At 39.9% G+C, this 23,611-nt stretch overlaps 1 long non-coding RNA gene across 1 annotated transcript in view; it reads left to right on the top strand.

Annotated features, from left to right (window-relative positions):
- Positions 1-23,611, top strand: part of LOC117346423 — a 102,460-nt gene that overhangs the window by 65,704 nt on the left and 13,145 nt on the right. Inside the window, exon 3 of the long non-coding RNA XR_004536586.1 lies at positions 21,107-21,223. This is a non-coding gene — a long non-coding RNA (uncharacterized LOC117346423). The remainder of the gene's footprint in view (positions 1-21,106; positions 21,224-23,611) is intronic.

Raw genomic sequence — 23,611 nt, 5'->3', positions numbered from 1 at the left:
GAAGCAGAGTCCTGGCATGGATCATACAAGAGAGGGATGTGGCGCGGTGGTTGAAGCTACAGCCTCTGCACCCTGGGGTTGTGAGTTCAAATCCCACGCTGCTCCTTGTGACCCTGGGCAAGTCACTCAGTCCTCCATAGCCCCAGGTACGTTAGATAGATTGTGAGCCCACCGGGACAGATAGGGAAAATGCTTAAGTACCTGATTGTAAAAACCGCTTAGATAACCTTGATAGGCGGTATATAAAAATCCTAATAAACTTGAACAGTGCTTGTCTGTCTTTGAAGGACATACATGACTAGCGCTGTCTGTTGTTTCCTTCAAGGATCAAACATCTCGAGATGTTGTTCCAAGTTTTAATATGTTCTGACGGGAATTTTCAGCTCCGTGAAATCCCACTTCTCTCCCAACTTCTTCTTTTCCCCACTGTTTTATTGCTCTGCCCCTTACATATTCCAGATTCAGACAATATTGTTTCGGAAAATCAAACCAAAAAGTGTGATACAAGCTATAACGAGGGGGTGCTGAAAAGTTATCCGCCCAACTGACCAACTTCCTAAATACTGAGCGTCATTTTGCCACTGTAGCTGAAAAAGAGTGTTGTTTTGTTAAGTTCCAATGTGCAGAAATGATATTCTATGTTTTTTGACATTTTCAGATCATCGATTGAACCATATCCACGTCATTCTCTTCTTAGCTTGGCTGAGAACTTTTCAGCACCTCCTCGTATGTCTATTAAAGGCCCTCTCATTCTGTGCCTATTGAAAGGCCTTTCACAAATCTGCCCTTTTGATGCTAAATGTCGGCATTTCTTTTTTAAAAAAATGGCATAAGAAAATTGAGTTTAAGCCACAAAGATTTATGAATGTTCCATATGTCCGCCATTTTCCCAAACAGAAAAATGAACCATGTTATGAATAACCCAGCCTTGGTGATATTGTAGCACTAGCTATAAATTCATGAGATTGGAAATTGGCTTATAATATCGTAACACATGCTCCGGCTGTAAAGAAAGAACAGAGTGGTGGATGGTCTTCTTTGTTGGATTGAACAGATTTTGGCCAAGATTTAAAATATCAGCTATGTGGTCTATCAAATTGTGTTATCTACCACCCGTGACACATCTACACATTTGTTTCGGCATCACTTCAAACCACAGTACTCTCCCCACTGAGATTTCTCGCTCAATGAATTTGAAAAATGAGTTTCAGGTCTGTAACTGCAAAATAATTTATAATCCATCATGCAACGGATTTCTACTGCATTCTAAAACAGAGAATCTGCTCTTCGTGCAGAACATTTACTAAACCCACCACAATAGCATACTGTATGGAAAACTATTTTCCGTGCCTTTTTAAATATGCATTTGTTCCCTCACTTTGAATAAGTTTGGTTAATGAACAGTAGTAGAAAACTGATCTTAATATGTGCCGGTGCCGGTGTTAATATCAGTGAGGTTTCTTCAAATCTTTCGAGGGCCTGAGTATTGGGCAAAGCCAGCACAGCGGTTCAGCTGCATGAAATGCAAACCAGAACCAGCGAGGCTCTGATCTGACTGATACATTTATTCCTAAAGCAATATAAATGTTGTTAGGGGCTATAACAAGAAGCAGGTGTGTGGAAAAGGTACCAACGAAAAGTTCTATTTCTAGCCCAAGACATGTTGTCAGCAATATTGAGGCAACATGCAAAGGAGAAATCACACATGCATTTGCTAATCTCTTCCTTCCAGTATAATTTAAACAAAACATTCCTACTTTTTCAGTATTCCTTTACCCGGATTCATGCACTAGTATGTGGCTCCGTCCTCTTTTTTTTTTTAATTTGTTAGCAAGAAAAATGTACCATATGTATGGCAGAATCACAGAACACTGTATTTGGATATATATTTAGGGAAGGCCATGCAGATGCCAAAATAGAAATGGAATTAGCCAAGTGTGACAGATGGTGATCATGTTTTGAATGAGTATGATGAAAAGAAGATGGTGCAGGATTTAGAAGGACAGAAGGTGGGTTTCACACATTCCTCCTAAAAACATTGTCATCTTTTGAGCAGTTCTACCACTTTTGCATGTCTGAAAGCATGAGAGATTCACCGCAATTTGAGGCGCCTGGTTTATTTATACACATTCTGCCATGCATGCCACTTTTTCACACAATGGGCGCAACTTGTCATCCTTATTATTTAACCTCACCAACTCTTGCTACTCATCCCTTTCAGGCACGGTGCAATTAATTACAGGAATTTATACTGCAAAACTACCTCTGCTAATATTAATAATTACTATCATTTCAGAGAGGAAGGCTGAACACTTTCACCGTGCAGTAATACGTTTAAGGGGGTCGCACGCACATTTGCGCCCCGCAATTTATTTTGCACCCGCGGGCTGTGTTGACAGATCTTAATTCAGAAGACCGCAGGGTGTGTGCTGTCTTTGGACATGTATCAATCTTGAGATTTTTAGTCACTCTTTGCAAGACTGTTCTTATGATTAATTCAGCCAGTCTGGAATAACACCTGCACCACTTTTCACCACACGGCCAGGTGCAAATGTGAGAGGCGTAATCGATTCTGTGCTCTGAAAGCACATAGCCTAAGGTGCACTTGTACATCTGTTGTATATCCAGTTTGAGCGTTTCTAGTTGTTTTCTAGATATTTCAGCAGGTGAAACTGTAGTACAATATAATACAAATTAAAATACTATTAAACAAAAAAAATGATGATGAGACCCAATAATGGAGGCACTTAGCAGGAACGATTCAAAGTGAGGAGCAAATTGAGAGGAAATGCAGGTCCTAAGATTCTTTAAATGGTGTATTTTGCATTCCCTGTGGTGGTACTGGTGACTGATTAAATGAAAAGATCATACATAAGCTAAGATCACTTTATCACTACATAGCAATGTCTTTATGAAACGGCATCCCCAAACTTGCCCGATCACAGCCAACCGGCACCCACACTAATTTTCATCCTGTTTGATATCAAAATGCACAGCTAAAGTATGCACATGGACACATATTTTATAAACTATGCATGGGCTTCGTGACCCTGCCTGCACTCTACCCAGACTATGTCCCCTTGACTTGCCTTCTTATCAGCATGTGCTAATAGATGCATGAAATCAAAGAACTATACTAGGAATATTACAAATTATACACAATTGTCTTCTTAATTAAATAGTACAAAAAAGGGTGGAAGACAGCACAGAATGGAACATCAAATCCTATCAGGATTAATAATTTGATGATAAAATCACTATGAATAAAAATAATTAGTAATGTGAAAGGTGTGAAAAGCAGAATGCTCAATTCACCCTGTCTGGTGATCATTGGCTTTATCAAACATTATTGCACTACGGGCCCCTTTTACAAAGCCATGGTAGCGATTTTCCTGCGGCAAATACACCAAAGCCCATTCAATTCCTATGGGCTTCTGCACATTTGCTGCAGGAGAATCACTACACAGCTTTGTAAAAGGGACCCTAAATTATTAAATAATAATGTGGACATCTATTAATATTTGGCATATAATAATGTCCCCCCAAAAATGCAATATTTGTCTTGGGAGGGATAAACTTCTCGGTCCACTAAGGCTAGATGAACGACCACCAGAATTTGTGTAGCAGGGACCAAAAAAGAAAAAAATGTTTGCAGTCATATCCATTGATGCTGAATTAAAATCAATTTGTTGCTGTTTATTGTATTCTCTAAAATGTCAATAAAAAATGGTTGAACTAAAAAAAAAAAAAAAAAATTTAAGTTCCAAAGAAGGTTCCAAATGAAAGTTCAAAAATGAAATTCGTTGTTCCCTTTTCTCAACACGAACTGGGGTTTTGCTATTGGCTTCTTCAGGTCATGCTGGGAACAAAAAATAAATAAATAAATAAATAAAATCAAACACCTCACCCCCCAAAATCTTATATAATAATGATTTTTTACTACTCTGAAAAATGTTTAACAAACTATAAATAGAAAACCAATGTTTAACAATGTAGCTCTCAGCAACTAACAAAATCACTGAAGGACATGTGATGATGAATTGGCTAATGACTGGACTGCCTCTGTCTTATACAATGCAAGTGTTCATTTAATGACCCAACGGCCATTCAATCTCTATTCAGACTTCATGGATAAACTGTATCCCATAAAAATATAAACATCTGTTCTTTAAAAATGAACCAACATGAGATATCTCCACCGTGAGGGGAATACATCTGAAGAATTACTGCAAATTTAAGATCACTCAACGCATGTTCCATACTGTACCAGTGGTTAACCAAAGGTGCCACCTCCCTCCCCGCGCACAAGCAGCTCAAATGTTCTCCAATGCATGTTTGATCACTCTACGAGTCTGACTAATGCATAACTTCAAACACAAGCATAAAATGGAGGAGTTACAGTCTGTATGTTCTTTCAGCTCAAGCCATTTGCCAGTTTTAAGTGTGATCAAATGATCTGTAATTAATGCCTATTCACAGTGGATACAGTGTCCACAGGCAGAATGGCCAACAAGAAGACTGTACTTGGGTAATCTGTGCTTCTTTTTTTTTTTTTTTTTTTTCAGTTCAATAATTTTTATTAAGTATTTTAAAGGATACAAGAATCATTTAAAGTACATAGAAACAAAATAAAGCTTTCTGTATATAAAATATATAAATCTATGTTTAACTGTATAGGAGCAAAGGCTCCAATTATTAAAAATGTATGTAAGGGATATATAAGATAAAGATGAGAGAGAGCAGTAAAGAAAAAGGAAAGAAAAATGAAAGAGAGAAGAGAGGAGAAGAAAAGGATAACAGGAGTGTCTAAGAAGATGAGCGTACATAGGAATCTAAGAATGACCATGGAGATTTGTTGTATTTCAAGTTCATGCAGGTTCGGAATGTAACTCTCTTCTCATATGCAATCTGTGCTTCTGATCTACTTAATTCTCCTACTTTTCTTCTCTGAAAGCAAATTTTGATATTTGAGTAAATTGGGGATGGAATCTTAAAATATTCCAATGTTTGCAGACAATCTGACAAATTTGAAAAGCCTTAGCTGAAAATGAAAGCACACACACCAAAGGATTAGAACTTTCCTATATATGTCCTTTCATGTGTACAAATCCTGATCACTGATGAAATTAACCTCAAAGTGTGAAATTTCCAAAATTTGTTTACTACAGTACATAGGGAATTTGAAAATAGCTTACCCTACCTGTGGTTAAACGTTTTACACACTGATGCTCTTTGCTGCTCCCCAGAAGCTGCCACTCATGGCAGACACCGGGGTTATATAATGGTTAAAGCCAGCTCTGAATCAGGAAAGAGAAAGCATGAATGGTGATTTCATTTTGAAATGCCCAGACACTCTTTCAACTATTGAATACCATGCAATAATCTTATCTTAGTGGGAATAGCAAATCGGCTTCTCTTCAAGCCTCAGTGGTGACTCTTTTCACACGGATAACTCAGTCCGTGACTCGCCTGCCTCCTCATCGGTTTGTGCAAAAAAATATCAATTTAATGTTAACAACTGTGGTTTAATTCATTCCCAATTCTATTTTACTTTTTTTTCTTTGTATATAAGAATAAAATCCACACTTATCTTAAAGGAAATACAAGTATAATAGGATCTGCCGCCAGCATAGGCTATGCCTTGCCGTTGGCAGCGTCAGGAAGCGGTCCTAAAACAAAACAAAAAAAACCATATAATGTATCTTTTAAAGATGAAACTTACCTAATATGTCGCACTAACTCTGACTTCATATTGTTTATTCAAAATGGCGGTCCAAGCACAATCACTATTTTCATAGTATCACATGACATTGAGGAGCCAATTAACTCAATGGTTTCACATCAAGGAGCTCCAATCCAATTCAAGATTAAGAATCCCTAGGATAAACAGTGTCCCCCCCCCCAATCCACCTTTGTTCTTTATAGTTCAAAGCTCATTGATCGCTCCTTCTTCCATATCTAACACTATAGCATCAATAATTCTCCATCTTATTTCCTTCCAAGTGTGCCCTTTCTCAACTCAACATGCTAGTAAAGGGGCTCCAATCACCAATGCATTAATGCAAGACTTATGCATGTTCAATCTTATTTTAATAGATTTGAATGATCGTCCCACATAGGCCAAATTGTAAGGACATCACTCTGTGGGATTATTGCAATGCCCTTTATGATGGTTTGCGTTAAAACGTCTTCAACATATTCAGTCCAGAGCCGCCAAAATCCTCTGTAATGCCCAGTATTTTGATTGCGTTGCTCCCTTATTGATTGCCAGACACCGATTGCTGGTATCTACATATCAAATTCAAGCTGCTCACCCTGGTTTATAAGGGTCTTATCTTGCATGATCCCAACTATCTTCACAATCTATTGAATCCCTATTCTCCCATATGCTTGCTACATTTATCACACCAAGCTCTTTGTCTTCCTCCTCCTTCATGCCTTTGGCACAACATCTTATGTGATTCTACTTTGACTACAACTCTCTTACCTGCTATTCAAAATTCTGTCAAGACCTGGTTATTACCCCCATCTCTGCTTTCAAACACCTATTGCTTCATCAGACCTTTGCTGTTTTCCCTAACCAATTATGACCCTATAGGTTATAAATTTATTTATTTATTGTTTAATTCATTGAAAGCTTCTACTGCTACTAATGACTGAAAACTCAATTCAGAGCGGTTTACACGAGCTTCTGTAATGGTGTTACAATACACATCTGTGATGGTGGTATAATATAGAGTTAACATGTTTCTGTGATGGTTTTGAGACAAATCAATAGAGTTTGTTGTTTTATTGGGTTTTTTTGACTGAGTATACAGTATAGAATACTCTCCACCCAACATATATTTACACCATATATATGCCCTATCTCCACTCTATATGTACATTAAATTCATCTGATATATACCTTCGTATTGAGTGTCTATACCCTAGTACAAACATCCTATGTATATATAGTACACACTATGTAAACTCTAAATCATACTTAAGTGCATGATGCCTGTGTTGTGTTTTGTGTTCATCCTAAATTTAAGATCCTATTTGGACCCCACATAGTACCAAGGAAACTGGTGAGTTACTGCTATTGTTAGCACTGGACTCTGAAGTTAGAAGGCCAGCCACAGACATATGGAGGTCTTCCAGGCTGGAGAGACAAACTTGCATAAGAACATAAAAATAGCCTTACTGGGTCAGACCAAAGGTCCATCTAGCCCAGTGTCGTGTTTTCACGGAGGCCAATCCAGGTCACAAGTACCTGGCCAAAACTCAAACAGTAGCAACATTGCATGCAACCGATTCAGGGCAAGCACTGCCTTACCCCAAGTCTGTCTCGATAGCAGACTATGAACTTCTCTTCCAGGAACTTGTTCAAACCTTTTCTAAAACCAGCTACATTAACCATTTTTACCACATCCTCTGGCAACACGTTCTATCACTAACTTACCTTTCCTAGCAAAAATAATAAAAAAAAACTGGTCTTAAATCAACTGTCCAACTTCACTGAAAAACTAATGCTCTGCATCCCTACCAATATATGTATAATTTATACGTATTGTGAAATATAGTTAAAAGCAGAGGCTCATTCAAACTGCATCCGACAGAGGCATTGACATCACTGAAAACATGTAGAAAATCATAACGATAATAAGAATACGGAGAAAAATAAACCTCAATTGTGGGAGGTTGGGACTACACAAGTACCCAGCCCTCAACACATCATCACAGGTTTATAAAAAAACTCCGTTTACGATTATATAGACATAATTTTCATTCATTCAGGATCACTTTTTTTCAAATTATTTTTAAAAAATTCCAATATAGATAAGGCAACTGTCCGAATGTCGAAATTTACTGATAAGAACCCCAAACTTAACTAGATTAGTAATGAAGGCTACAGCTCAATTTCATTTGTGCAAGAATTTTCAGAGGCACAAGATGTAACAAAACCCCACTTAAGGGAACAAAACACTCATCTGAAGAGGTGAAAAATTCCAGGGAGACTATCCGCTCCAAATCCCGACAGAAAAGACTTTCTGTTTCGCCTCAACTGGCTACTTCAGGGGATATCTGCCATCTTCAGGCGTCTCCTTCTTTCCTGCAATCTCTACAAACGCTGGCTCTTCTCAAAATGTTTGTAGAGATTGCAGGAAAGAAGGAGACGCCTGAAGATGGCAGATATCCCCTGAAGTAGCCAGTTGAGGCGAAACAGAAAGTCTTTTCTGTCGGGATTTGGAGCGGATAGTCTCCCTGGAATTTTTCACCTCTTCAGATGAGTGTTTTGTTCCCTTAAGTGGGGTTTTGTTACATCTTGTGCCTCTGAAAATTCTTGCACAAATGAAATTGAGCTGTAGCCTTCATTACTAATCTAGTTAAGTTTGGGGTTCTTATCAGTAAATTTCGACATTCGGACAGTTGCCTTATCTATATTGGAATTTTTTAAAAATAATTTGAAAAAAAGTGATCCTGAATGAATGAAAATTATGTCTATATAATCGTAAACGGAGTTTTTTTTATAAACCTGTGATGATGTGTTGAGGGCTGGGTACTTGTGTAGTCCCAACCTCCCACAATTGAGGTTTATTTTTCTCCGTATTCTTATTATCGTTATGATTTTCTACATGTTTTCAGTGATGTCAATGCCTCTGTCGGATGCAGTTTGAATGAGCCTCTGCTTTTAACTATATTTCACAATACGTATAAATTATACATATATTGATTATTACGATTGTATTCCAGAAAAATTGCTAGTTCTGCATCCCTACCAAACAGGTTTTCGAAAAAAATTACTCCACTGAACTCTCGCTCATCGGACTAACTACCTTAATTCATTATTTTAAAGACCACCGTAAATCCTCTGTTCTAATTTCTTTAGACCTCACTTCTGCTTTTGACACAATTGATCATTCCCTACTTCTTACACGACTAGAATCTATCAATATTTCTGGTACATTTTTTTGCAATGGTTCTCTTCTTACTTTCAGGACCGAAACTATAAAGTCAGTTTCAATGACTCTATCTCCTCCACTATTTACCAAAACTACAGAGTCTCCCAAGGCTCTATTCTTTCTCCCCTTCTTTTTAATATATTCCTGGCACCATTACTCACTCTGGCCCAATCTATAGGTTTCACCGTATTTACATATGCCGATGATATCCAACTACTTCACCCCTTAAATCCTACGTCCCCTGATGAAATAACTGAAATTAATCAAAAACTCAATAAAATCAGCCTCTGGCTTCGGCATAACAAACTATCACTGAACATTCTTAAGTCTACTAGTGTCCTTTTCTCGCCCTCTCCAGATGAATATTTATGTCTACCCATCTGTATCGACTCCTCTCCAATTCAAACAGATAGTAAAGTTAAACTTCTCGGAGTCATTCTAGACAAGGACCTCACCTTTCATCAACAAGTTAGTGCAGTTATGCAGAAATGTTTTCGTAAGCTTAGGCTCATCCGTTCTATTTCTTCTTTTCTTGATCCCTCCTCAATTAATATCCTGATTCACTCCCTAGTAATTTCAACTATAGATTACTGTAATGCCCTTTATCAAGGTATAACCCAGAAAGAAATCCGCCTTCTACAACTATTGCAAAACACTGCTGTTAAATTAATCTATCATGCAAAAAAATTTGATCATGTCACCCCTCTCCTCCGCAAAGCACATTGGCTACCTATCACTCATCGTCTCTCCTTTAAAATACTCCTCCTCACTTTTAAAACAAAAAATTCTAACCAACCGGCATTTATAGATAAACTTTTGATCCCTTATTCATCATCTAGGACCCTCTGATCAAATAATCAAAATTATTCTCCATACCATCAATACGGGAACTATTTTACGATACTACTCGCAAATCCATCTTTTCAGTTACCGCCCCCTCTCTGTGGAATGCCCTCCCATTAGACGTTCGATTAGAGAACTCGCTTGAAAAATTTAAAGCCAAACTTAAAACTTTCCTCTTTAAAGATGCCTTTATTCTTTAGTATTAGCTTCCGCCTCTTAATTCCTAGATTCATGTGAAGCTTTGAAGCATCTAATACTTCTTTTGATTATGATTCCCCTCCTAATGTTTTTGTCATTCCCCATTTACCGTCCTTTTTATTAATTTTACTTCGATGTATTTTAAACAACCTTTCCCTCCCCTACTTCCTTCCTTCTCATGTACGTTAATCCAAATTCATCTAGTATTTTTAATATTTGATAAAATATCGCTTTTATTTACCTATTTTAATTGTCTCTTACAATCTTTTTATATTGTACACCGTCTAGACATTTGTTTTGATAGACTGCATATCAAAAATAAAGAAACTTGAAACCACATAGATGCATTTGCCAATGCGGTATATGAAATACAAATAAACTTGGAAACTTGGAATCAGGGAATAGTATGAGAGAGGAGCCATAGAGTTCAAAACCTACTATAATCTCCAGGGTTTATTAGAAGCAGAAGCTTGTCAGAGTTGTCCATCTGTATATGGAATCACTCCTTTCACTACAAGAATACTATGCTCATTCTATTATCACTATTAGATGCCTTTACGCTAACTCTATATACCTAACGCTAACAGAAAACACTACCCGACTTTGTCTACTTTTATGTATGTATATGCACCGGGAAGTGGAAGGCCCAACATTCTGTGGAGGGAGTGGGGGGGGGGTGATCCGAGTGGACTTGGGGGGTGTTGGGGTGGAGGCATTTTTTTAGGGGGGGTTCCTGCCTTTGATTTTTTTTTTTTTTTTGGGGGGGGTTCTAGCAGAGGGCTGGGCATCCCTCCTGCCATTGATCTTTGGAGGGGGGGGGGGGTTTCCAGCAGGAGTAACTGGGCATCCCTCCTGTCATTGATCATCAGAGGGTGGGGGTTTCTGGCAGGAGGGACTGGACATTCCTCCTGCCGGGGATTATTTTGAAGTTTGTGGCAGGAGAATTGGGCATTTCTCCTGCCAGGGATTGTTTTGGGGTTTGCAGCAAGAGGGAATGAGTATCCCTCCTGCCAGCCAACTTTGCGGGGCGATGGGTTCCCAGCCATGGCTGCTATGCTGATTACCGCAGGGGCTCAGTAGCAACGCGATTCTCTAACTGGCACTTGTGACATGGACGTCAGTTAGAGAATCAGGATGGTTATAAGGGGTTAGGCAGATAGACGTGATTCTATATAGGATGTCCATGTGTGATTCTCAAAAGCCGCTTAGGCGGCTGCTGAGACTGGACATCCTATACAGAATTCGGCCCTTACTGCCTACAAAGTAGGGGATGGTAGGGGCTCATGCACTAATTTTTGTTAATAGCCTATTTTCAGGCATAAACAGATGCCTTTTTGGAGACTATTCTTTAAAGGAAAGTAAGCATCTACCTTCTTTTATAGAATACTAGCATAGCAGGGCAAATATATACATACACCAGACAGAGGGCTGGTGAATCCTCAAAAATGCATGTAAATGATAGCATTTTATAATTTACACATTTAACTGTTTTCAATACCCATGCTACACCCACACTGTGCCCATGTCCATACTTGAGGTTAACATATTTTTCTCCTGGAAACCCCTGATATATGACCCCGCCGTGTTCTGCCTCCAGCCCCACCTCCAGCCCAGCCCAGTTCTGCCTCTAGCCTGCCTCATTCTGCCCCAAGCCCTCCATCCCCCCCATAAAGCCTCCTCTCTTCAAGTCTGACCAGCACGGGTCCTACTCCTCAACTACTGGAATTGCTACTGAAGCCCACTCTAGCTCACCCAGATCTATCTAGCCTAAATTGGGGCATGGACCAAAGAGGCCTGCCCAACTACTGGAATTGCCATCTAAGCACTGCTTGCCCTGGATTGGTAGCATGAAATATTGCTACTCCTTGGGTTTTGGCCAGGTACTAGGGATTGGACACCATGAGAACGGGCTACTGGGCTTGATGGACCTTTGGTCTGACCCAGTAAGACTATTCTTATGTTCTTATGTGAGCCAAGTATAGGACAATCAAGCCATTGTAACATCACTGATGAGGTTGGCTCTGAGGCACTGTGGAATGAGGCATTATGACATCACAATCTCAGCTCTAGAATGTTGCTCTCATTGGGGTTCCAGAATCTTGCTATTCTTTGAGATGCTGGAATGTTGCTATCTTTGGGTTTTTGACCAGGTACTAGGGACCTGGATTGGCCACCATGAGAACGGGCTACTGGGCTTGATGAACCATTGGGCTGACCCAGTAAGACAATTCTTATGTTTATTTAGGAATCCTTTCTGTTTATTCCATGCATTTTTTTAACGTTTTCATTTCCACTATCTTTGAAGTTCACACCATTCCACTAAGGCGCCATGTTATAGAACAGCACATATCTGGAATATTGTGCCGGGATTCTGGTCATTTATGGACCTTCTTGGCACCTTCCTTATCGAATTGCCTTCCACTTGCTCAGCTGGTGCTGGCAGGAGGCCAGCTTTTTCTGCACTCTAAGCTGGTTCCAGTATTTCCACTCCTTCAATCTATGAAGATATTTGCATAACAATAAGCCACAGAACAAACCGCATCAATGAAAGAAAAAAAAATGTTAACTACTATATACATTTTAATGCTATTAAGACCTGCCAACACATTTGTAACCTATGCACCAGGCTCCCAGGTCTATGTATTGTGTATTAAATAAACAGCAGCACTTTTAAGCTGGTTAATAGTTATACATTAAAAGGAAAGTGCCCCTCATGAATTCATATATATTCTGTAAGCTGTCACTTTGACACAATACATATATGCGGGATACTGAATAATAGAGGTTTCTGGAAGGAAATTAAGATGAATTCCTCCTTTATAGTAACCAAACCTGAAACATGGCACTAGTGATAATGTTTTTGCCCCCTATCTACCAAACTGAGCAAATTATTGTGGGGTGTTTGGGGTTTTTTTTTTTGTTCTTCAGTCTTCAGTGAAACAAATCTATTAGAGGCATAGTTCGGAGCAATACACAGAAGGACCCTGTGTGTGGTCTGCCTTCCATGCTTCGGATTTCCGTACCTTAAACAATAAATCTCCGAGTCAGCTAGAACTCGGAGACCGGCATCCACCCAGAGCTGCATTTTTATCTTTAATTCATTGGCAGGAACATAGCTGTAGGAGGTATTCAAATCGCACTTTCATTTAAACAAACACAGCTGGATCACAGTCTCTTAATATAACAATTCTCTAATGAAAAATAACAACATAGTATTTATCTCCTTTTGTTTGTGTGACTCTCAATTTGCTAAAATTAGGCAGACTTCAACGTCGTACAAATATGGAATATTTTCCTGACCAGAGTTCATAGCCAACTAACTACAAAATTGTAAAGGGGACATAATTCTAGGTTATGGGAAGTATATTTATGTGCTAATGTAGGCGAGGTGCTATAAAAAGTTAACTCGCAGAGGCATTGTATATGGGGCATAGGACATGATATACTGCTTTTTCTGTGTGGTTTACATCAGTGGTTCTCAACCCTGTCCTGGCGGTCTCCCAGGCCAGTCGGGTTTTCAGGATAGCCCTAATGAATATGCATGGAGCAGATTTGCATGCCTGGCACCTCCATCATATGCAGATCTCTCTCATGCATATTCATTAGGGTTAGCCTAAAAACTCAACTGGCCTGGGGGGTCCTCCAGGACAGGGTTGGGAACCACTGGTTTACACAATCAAAGTGGGTTATATATTTTAGATAGCTACGTCTTTCTGTAACTGGTGTCAATGAAAGTGTCAAGTGACTTGCCCAGAGACACAAGGGGAAGCAGTGGGAGTTGAACTCACAACCACAGGGTGTTGAGGCAGTTGTTCTAACCACTAGGCCACTCCTCCACTTCTTTATCTTATGCATGACTAAGGGCTCCTTTTACTAAGCCGCTTTAAGGCTTTAACGCGCGGATTAGCGCGCGCTAAATTGCCATCCGCGCTAGACCTTAACGCCAGCATTGAGCTGGCGTTAGTTCTAGCCGCGTAGCGCGGGTTTAATAATAATAATAATAATAACAGTTTATATACCGCAATACCGTTAAGTTCTATGCGGTTTACAAAGTTTAAGCGAGGTACCAAAGGAGCCCTAAGTTATCTTCGATTCCCCTGTATATATCACAACCTTTCAAATTAAGAGGGGACTTCAGGAAAAGGCGCTAAGCATGCCAGCACACACTAACCGCTAAAGACACCCATAGGAATAGAATAGGTATTTTTAGTGGTTAGCATACATGAACATAACACACACATAGCTCCCTTTCATGAATTCCTCTCTAAATCTAATAAATATTGATGCCTCAATAGGGCATTAAGGTACAAAGATGTTTTACCAGACATGTTTGTTGTAGTACCAAACCTTCTATTTGCTAAAATATTTGGGTTTGTTTTTGCCGTTCTGTAAATGTGAAACCAGACTTTGCATAGGGCACCTATGTCCAAGTTAGAGTATTCACTACCTCTTGGCTACTTTACGAAGGGCTCGCTGAATGCCGAGTATTTTGTAAAATATATACAGGTCTTCGGGGGAAATACACATGTATTTCCCTAAACACACAGCGGAAGCAATCATTTTATAAAAATACAAGCACAGAAAAAGAGTGGCATCACTCAATGGCTTTTATGTACAAGTAGCAGCACTTAATGTGTCAACTTTTGCAACCTATATATTTAAATATTGGCACACATACAAGCATTGCATTTCAGTAGACTGTATGTAAGTATAACAGTAGTTCATTAAGAAGGATAGTTAATAAGGTGGGTTCACTGGCTCCCTATCTGCCATCGCATACAGTTCAAGATCTTATTGCTGACCTACAAGTGTGTTCATTCTGCTGCCCCTCAATATCTCGTCTTCCTTCTCTCTCCTTATACACCTCCCAGAGAACTCCGTTCCTCAGATAAGTCACTCTTAGGGGTCCTTTTATCAAGCCGCGCAAGCGGGGTTAGCGTGGACATTTCATCACGTGCTAACCCCCGCGGCCGGCTAAAAAACTAACGCCTGCTCAATGCAGGCGTTAGCGGCTAACGCGGCAGACGGATTAATGCGCGGTATTACACGCGATAAACCCCCTACCGCAGCTTGATAAAAGGACCCCTTAGTGTTACCCTTCTCCTCCACTGCCAATTCCAGACTTTGTTCCTTTCATCTAGCTGCCCCCTAGGCCTAGAATAAATTACCCAAGTTTGTCCATCAAGCCCCTTCCCTTGTTTAAAAGCAGACTGAAACCCCACCTTTTTGATATAACCTTCACCCTCCAACTTTCAGTCCTCTGCCCTCCAATCCAGCCAGCTGATTATCCGTTCCCCTTAACTGTACCCATGACATCCTGTTTGTCTTGGCTGTTTAGATTGTAAGCTCTTTCGAGCAGGGACTGTTTTCTTCTTCTTTGTGACTCTGTGCAGTGCTGCGTGCGTCTGGTAGCGCTATAGAAATAATTGAAAAGTTATATGAATACTGCCAGCTCAGTTCACAATACTGCAAATATTCATCAAATCTAAAAATATACAGTATCCTCCCAGATGCTTCAGATGTTCCTCTCATGAGCTATATATTGTGCTTCATAAGACTTTTTGCACATAAATCTTTATTTGATCGAACGATAACTTAATACTGCTTAGTATATAATTCTTCAAGTATTTAAATGTTCAAAAGGATTTCAAGCCACGTATTGCACAGAGTTGGCTAGGGACATGTATTTCCAACATGTTCCCTTCGGCTTTTTCAAGGAGGTCCCCCCAACATTTTACTCACTGCCATCCTTGTTACTGCTTTGCCCCTTAACATATGTTAAAAGAGTAATAACATTCAAGTCACCCAAGTAGAATGCCTCAATAAACCCAATCCATCAACAGCATTCAAAAAATATTTTTCTAATTCTGACACAATCGGTGAAGAAAAGATCTCAGTGAACATGTAAGAACATAAGAACATAAGCAATGCCTCCGCTGGGTCAGACCTGAGGTCCATCGCGCCCAGCAGCCTGCTCACGCGGCTGCCTAACAGGTCCAGGACCTGTGCAGTAATCCTCTATCTATACCCCTCTATCCCCTTTTCCAGCAGGAAATTGTCCAATCCTTTCTTGAACCCTAGAACCGTACTCTGCCCTATTATGTCCTCTGGAAGCGCATTCCAGGTGTCCACCACACGTTGGGTAAAAAAGAACTTTCTAGCATTCGTTTTGAATCTGTCCCCTTTCAGCTTTCCAAATGCCCTCTTGTTCTTTTATTATTTGAAAGTTTGAAGAATCGGTCCTTCTCTACTCTCTCTATGCCCTTCATGATCTTGTAAGTCTCTATCATATCCCCTCTAAGTCTCCTCTTCTCCAGGGAAAAGAGGCCCAGTTTCTCCAATCTCTCAGCGTATGAAAGGTTTTCCATCCCTTTTATCAGACGTGTCACTCTCCTCTGAACCCTCAGGATACCACAACTTGAGTATCCAAAGGACTTAACCTGCCTTCGAACTATTCAATTTGAAGGCAGGAGGCACATCTTTGGTCGTATAAACTCCACTATGCAGAGACTGGCTACTATTCTTCAAATCATCTAAATTCTTCAAATTATTAATAATAAGACAAAATATTCATAATAAGCCAGAGTCACTTATCTGTAGTCGAAAAAAATTCCCTTGTCATCCAGTACTTTTTGCAAAAAAAAAAAAAAATCAAAGTCCGGTGCGGCTTATCACTTGATTGGGAAGCGAGTTAGCTCAGATTATAGGCGGCTGTTTGCAGTTCCCCTGACGAAGCAATCGCAAAGCAGAGGCCCTGTTGGGATTCCAAAAGCTGTAACGAGGGATCAGCCGGAAATGAACGGCGGCGTGATAAGCCGCACCAGCCTTTGATTCTTGCAAAAAGTACTGGATGACAAGGGAATTTTTTTCGACCACAGATAAGTGACTCTGGCTTATTATGAATATTTTGTCCTGTTATTAAGGGCTCCTTTTACTAAGGTGCGCTATCGTGTTTAGTGCACGCACAAAATGACTGCGTGCTAAACCGCACGGTACTCTTCTAGAGCAATGCCAGCTCAATGCTGGCGTTAAGGTCTAGCGCGCGCTACACCACACGTTAAGGACCTAACGCACCTAAGTAAAAGGAGCCGTAAGTTAAGGGTGAAGCTTATTTTCCTCCTCCAGGGGAAGGGGGGGGGGCAGCTCGGAGGTGAATAAGAATGGCAGTAGGAGGGGAACCCCCCTTCAGAAGGCACAACATAGGCTTGGCTCACTGGGCTAGACAGAGACTAACTGCTGCAGAGAAAATGTGTCTCAAGCAGCTGAATAATCAAACACTTTATCTTATTGCTGGTCATATTTATTATGTTACCTACAGCTTCCATGTCACACACATTTTTAGTTCGTCATAACATTTTTTTTTTTAAGAATATGGGCCATATCTGTATTTGTTATTAAATCTTAAAACATGTTTTGTTTGTGCAATGGATGCCATATGATTTTTTGTATGACAAGAGTGTGGCGCAGTGGTTAAAGCTACAGCCTCAGCACCCTAAGGTTGTGGGTTAAAACTCCACACTGCTCCTTGTGACCCTGGGCAAGTTGCTTAATCCCCCCCACTACCCTGGTACAGTTGATAGATTGTGAGCCTGCCAGGACAGATAGGGAAATATGCGTGAGTAACTGAATACATTCATGTAAACCAGGGGTGTCCAATCTGTGGCCCAAGGGCCTCATGCGGCCCAGTGAGGTATTTTGTGCGGCCCCGGTCGAGGGCGATGCAATATTTTCCTCTGCTGCCCCCAGGTGTTTACCATCTTGCTGGCTCCCTCCTCTGTCTTGCTGCAGCGTTTGCGCGTTTGTGTGGCCCCAGAAAATTTTTTTTCAGCCAATGCGGCCCAGGGAAGCCAAAAGGTTGGACACCCCTGATGTAAACCATTCTGAGCTCTCCTGGGAGTGCGGTATAGAAAATTAAATAAATAAATAGTGTGAAATGTTTCAGCCTCTGCTGGTTATGTGACATCACAATGCCTCATTCCACTAATGCCTAAGAGCCAACCTCATCAGTGATGTCACAATGGCTTGATTGTCCTATACTTGGCTCACTTCTACTACATTTTGATTTCTAGAGTGGTGCAGTGGTTAAAGGACAGACAGGGAAAAATGCTTGAGTACCTGAATAAATTCATGTAAACCATTCTCAGCTCCCCTGGGAGAATAGTATAGAAAACTGAATAAATAAATGCATTTTATCAGATGCTTACGATGTCATTATTGTTCCTATTACATTAGAGATTTCTATTCCGCCATTGCCTTGCGGTTCAAGGCGGATTACAAAAGAATTACAAAAAGCGAATTATATAAAGAAGATATCTGGTAATTTCTAGAGGAGGTTGTTTTGGGGAATCGGGAAGGTATTGGGAAGTGGTATTGGGAGGTGGGAAGGAGCTAGCGTTATTAAATCGTTTGCAGGAATTTCATGAAAAGTAGAGTCTATATTTCTTTTTCTGAATGTTTTGTAGTCTGGGGTCATAATTAGTAGATTGGAGATTTGGTTGTCGAGTTTTGCTGCTTGTGTGGCTAGGAGGCCATCATATAGTTTTTCCCATTTGACTTCTTTGATTGGGGGGTGGGGGTGTGAATGGAGTGTGGGTCTTCCAGTCTAGTTGATGTAGTTTGGATGAGGCGATTGTTCAGGTAGGTTGGGCTGTCACCGTTTATGGTTTTAAAAAGTAAACAGTAGAATTTGAATAGTATTCTTGCCGGAATTGGGAGCCAGTGTGAGTTGAGGTATGCCTCTGTGAGGCGGTCATGTTTCCTTAATGAAAAGATGAGTCTCAGTGTTGTGTTTTGGATTGTTTGTAGTTTCTTTATTATTGTTGCTGGGCAGGGGAGGTAGAGAATGTTGCAGTAGTCTAAAAGGCCTAAGACTAGGGATTGTACTAAGAGCCGGAATTGTGTTTTAGCGAAGAATTTTCTAACTTGTCTTAAGTTTCTCATAACTGTGAATGATTTCTGTACTATTTTCTTTTTGACAACACACACCTTGTTCATATTATATTTATTTTGGCTTTTTTTTCCCAGCAACTCTATGGTTGTGATTGTATGTACTTGACCTTTTTGTTGGAGGAGTTTGTGTACGAGTTGATGTGCCATAGACTTTTTATCAGTGTTGTTTTAATGTTTTCTTATTGTTTGCAATTGTTTTTATTGGTTGTATTATATATGTTCATGCACAGGCACTTGCTGAAACACAGGACATGTCAGGTCTTGAAATAAAAGTTGCTTCCTTATGAATGTGACTCTGCTTCATTGCTCTATCTGAAGCCTTCTACCCTTTTTTTTGTAATGTTGATCATTTTAGACAATACAGTTACTCTTCGCACATCGGCCATAAAACAATTTCTCTCACATTCATACAAAAAACTCCAATACCTTCAGCTTATTGGCATAATACTGGCTGCACCTTTATTTATAACCACATAATCATTTATAACTTCAATAACCAATTGCCAATAAAATGAAGAACAACTTTCAAATATATATCAAACACAAAATTGCATTTTTCGAATCACTCACTATTCGCTAACAAAACTAGCTCCAGTATCCACAATACTACTTTTATATGATCTTGTAACTTACAGTGTCATCAAGCCACCTTACTTACGGTGGTGCCACTCACGAGTCCATATTTTCAATTACTCATATATCCCATGTCTTAACTCCAACCCCCTCTGATATAACAGTTCTTATCTAGGCCCCACTGCCACGAAAAAGCCATGACCGTCCCCCCCCTATATCCCCACCTTCCAAACCCTAACCTAGTACCTCAGCCCAAGGGAGGACAGGAGGGAAACTCTGCTCCCTACTCGCCAACCACCCATTTCCTCGGCTCTCCCCAAATAACTCTTCTGCCCAATTCTCCTCACACTTGCCCTTCTAACTTCTTCCTGCTTTTCGTTTCCACCAATCAGCACTCCATATCCCTCCAATCTCCTCCCCTCTCCCTCTCTGCTCCAATCTCAAACCTCAAATCCTCAGCTCTTTATTCCTCATTCGCCTTTTTGACTGACTTTGCCCAATGTTATCTGCCACCCAACCAAACTTAGGTGGGCTCCCTGATCTTTATCTTTTTGTCCATTTTTTTTTTCAATTCACATAAAGCATACAAGACTGATTAATGAAAATATTCTGGCTCAAGTTCAGTATCTGGCTTCAATACATTTGCTATTTGATATCTGGGATGTGTACAACATGTTCACAGTGAATTCTCCAACAGAAAACAGTAGAGTTCAAACCAAGTCAATTAATTCACAGATTGAATGGATTGAAGCCCAGAATATCTTGCCTTGTGGAGGTCTCTTTGATTCTCCTGCCAAAAGATATCTGTTTATAAATGCAGTAAATGTAACTCTATGGAACTTATGACTTTTAGTAACCTTACATGATCTTTTGCTTGTTGTGTCTGATCTGAGATAATTGAGTTAACTTCTGCAGACAATTATGGAATACATTTTCAAATGGTTGCACAGAAGTTTGACACCTGACCTTTGCATTTAGATGGCCACTGATATTTATTAGACATCTAACAACAGTTCAAACCCCCTCAGTTGTGCATCCAAGCAGTATGAGAGTAATTCTATAACAGTGAGCCTATATTGTGGCAAGTAGAAGGCACCTATTCTAGAAAGGTGCATATTCTTTTATAAAACACGAATCTATTAGGTGAAATACATGCTTAGCATTAAGGCACTAGCACTTATGCCAACCACAGAAAGCTTGAGACAAGTACAATGGATTTCTATGGGAGAGGAGGGGATAGTAAGTGGCATGATTAGGCAGTCTAGTTAGGCCATATGGTCTTTATCTGCCTTCATTTTTCTGTATCTATGTTACACAGAGCTGGTGTAAGTGCTCACACATATATGTCAGAGATGCATGCATAATTTATAATATTCTATAGCTTATACTAGGGTAAATAAAAAAATAAAGGCAAAATACATTTAATGGCTTTAATAGAAGTAATGTGAGCAATTGAACATATCACTTTTCCACATAGTCCCATGCAAGATAATGCATTTCTCGTTTCGTTCAACTAGCTTCTGCATTCCTGCAGAGAAGTTTTTCCTCTGCTCCCGAAGCTTCCTTTTCTTCATCGTGCTTTGTCTTTTGCTCTCCAGGTCGCAGGGATGCACCCATGTCTCGTCAACAATGACAATTCTCTCCAGAGTACTTGGATCGTCTTCATGCAGTCTCAGGAATTGGGTCGCAGCCTCCACACGCTGTTGCTCGTGCAGGTCAGTAAGCTGTTTGGGAGCCCATCGTTCGCAGACTTTCCTATATCCCAAGTCATCATGCATTACGGCAAATGCAGATCCACAGCTGATTTCCAGATTTGAAGCCAACTGAGACACTATTATCCATCAGTCTTCTCTAATCAAGGCGTCCGCCCTAACAATATGCTCTTGTGTTGATTACACCTTTTCTTCCCGCCTTAAAACTTTTTACTGACTCATAGACTTTTTGTTGATTCATGGTGCCATGTCCATACTGAGTCAATACCTCGTGGCTGCCACACGACTAAACGCCGAGCACTGCACTGTGTGTGAATGAACTATCCAACAGGCAATGTACGAGTACATACGTTGCATTTCGCTAGCTCTGTTCCGGTTATCGTGTAATTTAACAATTGCCTTTAATTTTTGATTTCTCCCTCGTACCTGTGAATCCCATCTAGACTCTGCCTAAGAGTATGCCTTCCTGTAAAGTGCTATGTAAGATATGCTCAGATTTTAAGCGTTGTGTGTGTACATAGTTTGATGACATTTCAGTGGGCAACAATTTATCACGTGACAGTCATCACCAAGATACTGCATCGCCAAGCCAGTTCACATGACACTTCATTACACATTCAAGTTAAATATAATTAAATTATATGAGCAGAAAACGGTGTGACGCCTCCAAATTGTGCAAAACACCGCAATAAAAATTAAATTTAATGCCAAAAAATATGACCACGTTTCCCCCCTTCTGCGCGAAGCACAACGGTTGCCCGTTGAACACAGGATTGGTTACAAAATTCTATTACTTACATTCAAGACACGCCAAAAGTAACCAACCAGAATTTATCAACAGCTTACTAATTCCCCACTGTCCATCTAATACACTTCGTTCTATGACACAAAACCTTCTTGAGGTCCCATCTCTGAAGCATATTAACACAATAAGATCAAATAACTTTGCGCCATCGCTTTGGATTCTATTCCTAATTACATTTGTGAAGAAGTATTTCTGCTTCATTTTAAAACAAAGCTAAAAACATTTCTATTTCAAGACGCATTCGATACCTAATTGCCCTTGTAAGGGCTAAACACATGTTGACCGCAGATGGCAACATCCTTCCCCTCCCTGTAATTTTTTCCTTAATCATTCTCTTTTTAAAATATTGTAGTTCCTCCCCTTTTTCCATTTGTTCCTGTCTGTCATTGATTGAGTTTATTATGGTGAATCTATTTGTCAAATGTTCACCCTTATTTTATATAACAAAAGCTGTATTTTTTTAATACATCGCTCAGAAGTCTGATTGAGCGGTATAAGAAATTTTAAATAAACTTGAAACTTGTGTGCCAGCACACATTGGTGTTAATCTTTTGCATCCAATATGTGCCTTGCTAAGGCTTTTTGCAAATAAAAATTTAGCAAGCTTCAATTTTTGCAAGGTGCAGAAGGGCAGTGTTTTCATCACCCAGCACGTCACCATGTGTAGAGTTATGCGCATTTCAATTATATGCACAAAAACTTGTGCAGAAAACTAAGGAAATAACAACAAAGAAAAAAATCCAACGTAGTCTGCAGTGGGCCAAACATCAAGAGGAAACCAAGAGAAAACTGCACAAGATGCAGGCAATGTTTATTGTACCAAAATAATATGTAGTAATAAACAACCTTATTACCAACTAAGGGACCCGACACGGTCCGTGTTTCGGACAGCACACGGTGGTTTTCGCAGTTTCATATTTTACAGGCATTCGTTTGTTACCTCTTTTACTTTGTGGTTACTCTTACATCTTATTAACCATGGACCCCTGAGGAAGGTGTGCTGTCCGAAACACGGACCGTGTCAGGTCCCTTGGTTGGTAATAAGGTTGTATATTACTGCATATTATTTTGGTACAATAAACATTGCCTGCATCTTGTACATAGTCTGCGGTTTTCTCTTGAAAACTAAGGAAAGAAATTTACAGGCATAGCACAATGAATAGGCGCAGGAAACCTGCACACAACACTGGCTTTGAGATTTCTATGGCGAAGATGCTGTTCTGCACCTAAATATGAACTTCACAATAATCTCAATGCAGGCAGAAGCCTCTTGCTTGAACCACTGCGGTTGTCACTCATCGGCGAAGGCACATTTAAGGACTGGGAAGATGCAGGTGGAGAGGGAGAGATCCATGTTTCCAAGTTGTATTACAAATTTGAATAATCGCCTTAGACAAAGTTTCAAGGTGGTGTACAATAAAAACAAGTAAGTTTACATTTTTTTGTTTTTTTACAAAGACCAACACTTAAAGACTCACAATTGAGTAGAGACTTACAGATACAATAGGATTTAAAAAAAGGGAAGAACTACAATGTAAAAATAGGTCAGTAACATAAACGGGAAAAACAAACGGAAGGGGAGAGAT

This window comes from Geotrypetes seraphini, chromosome 12 (assembly GCF_902459505.1).
Source record: "Geotrypetes seraphini chromosome 12, aGeoSer1.1, whole genome shotgun sequence".
Classification (NCBI taxonomy): domain Eukaryota; kingdom Metazoa; phylum Chordata; class Amphibia; order Gymnophiona; family Dermophiidae; genus Geotrypetes; species Geotrypetes seraphini.
Note: the sequence above shows the minus strand (reverse complement) of the source record. Positions and strands in the feature narration are given on the sequence as shown.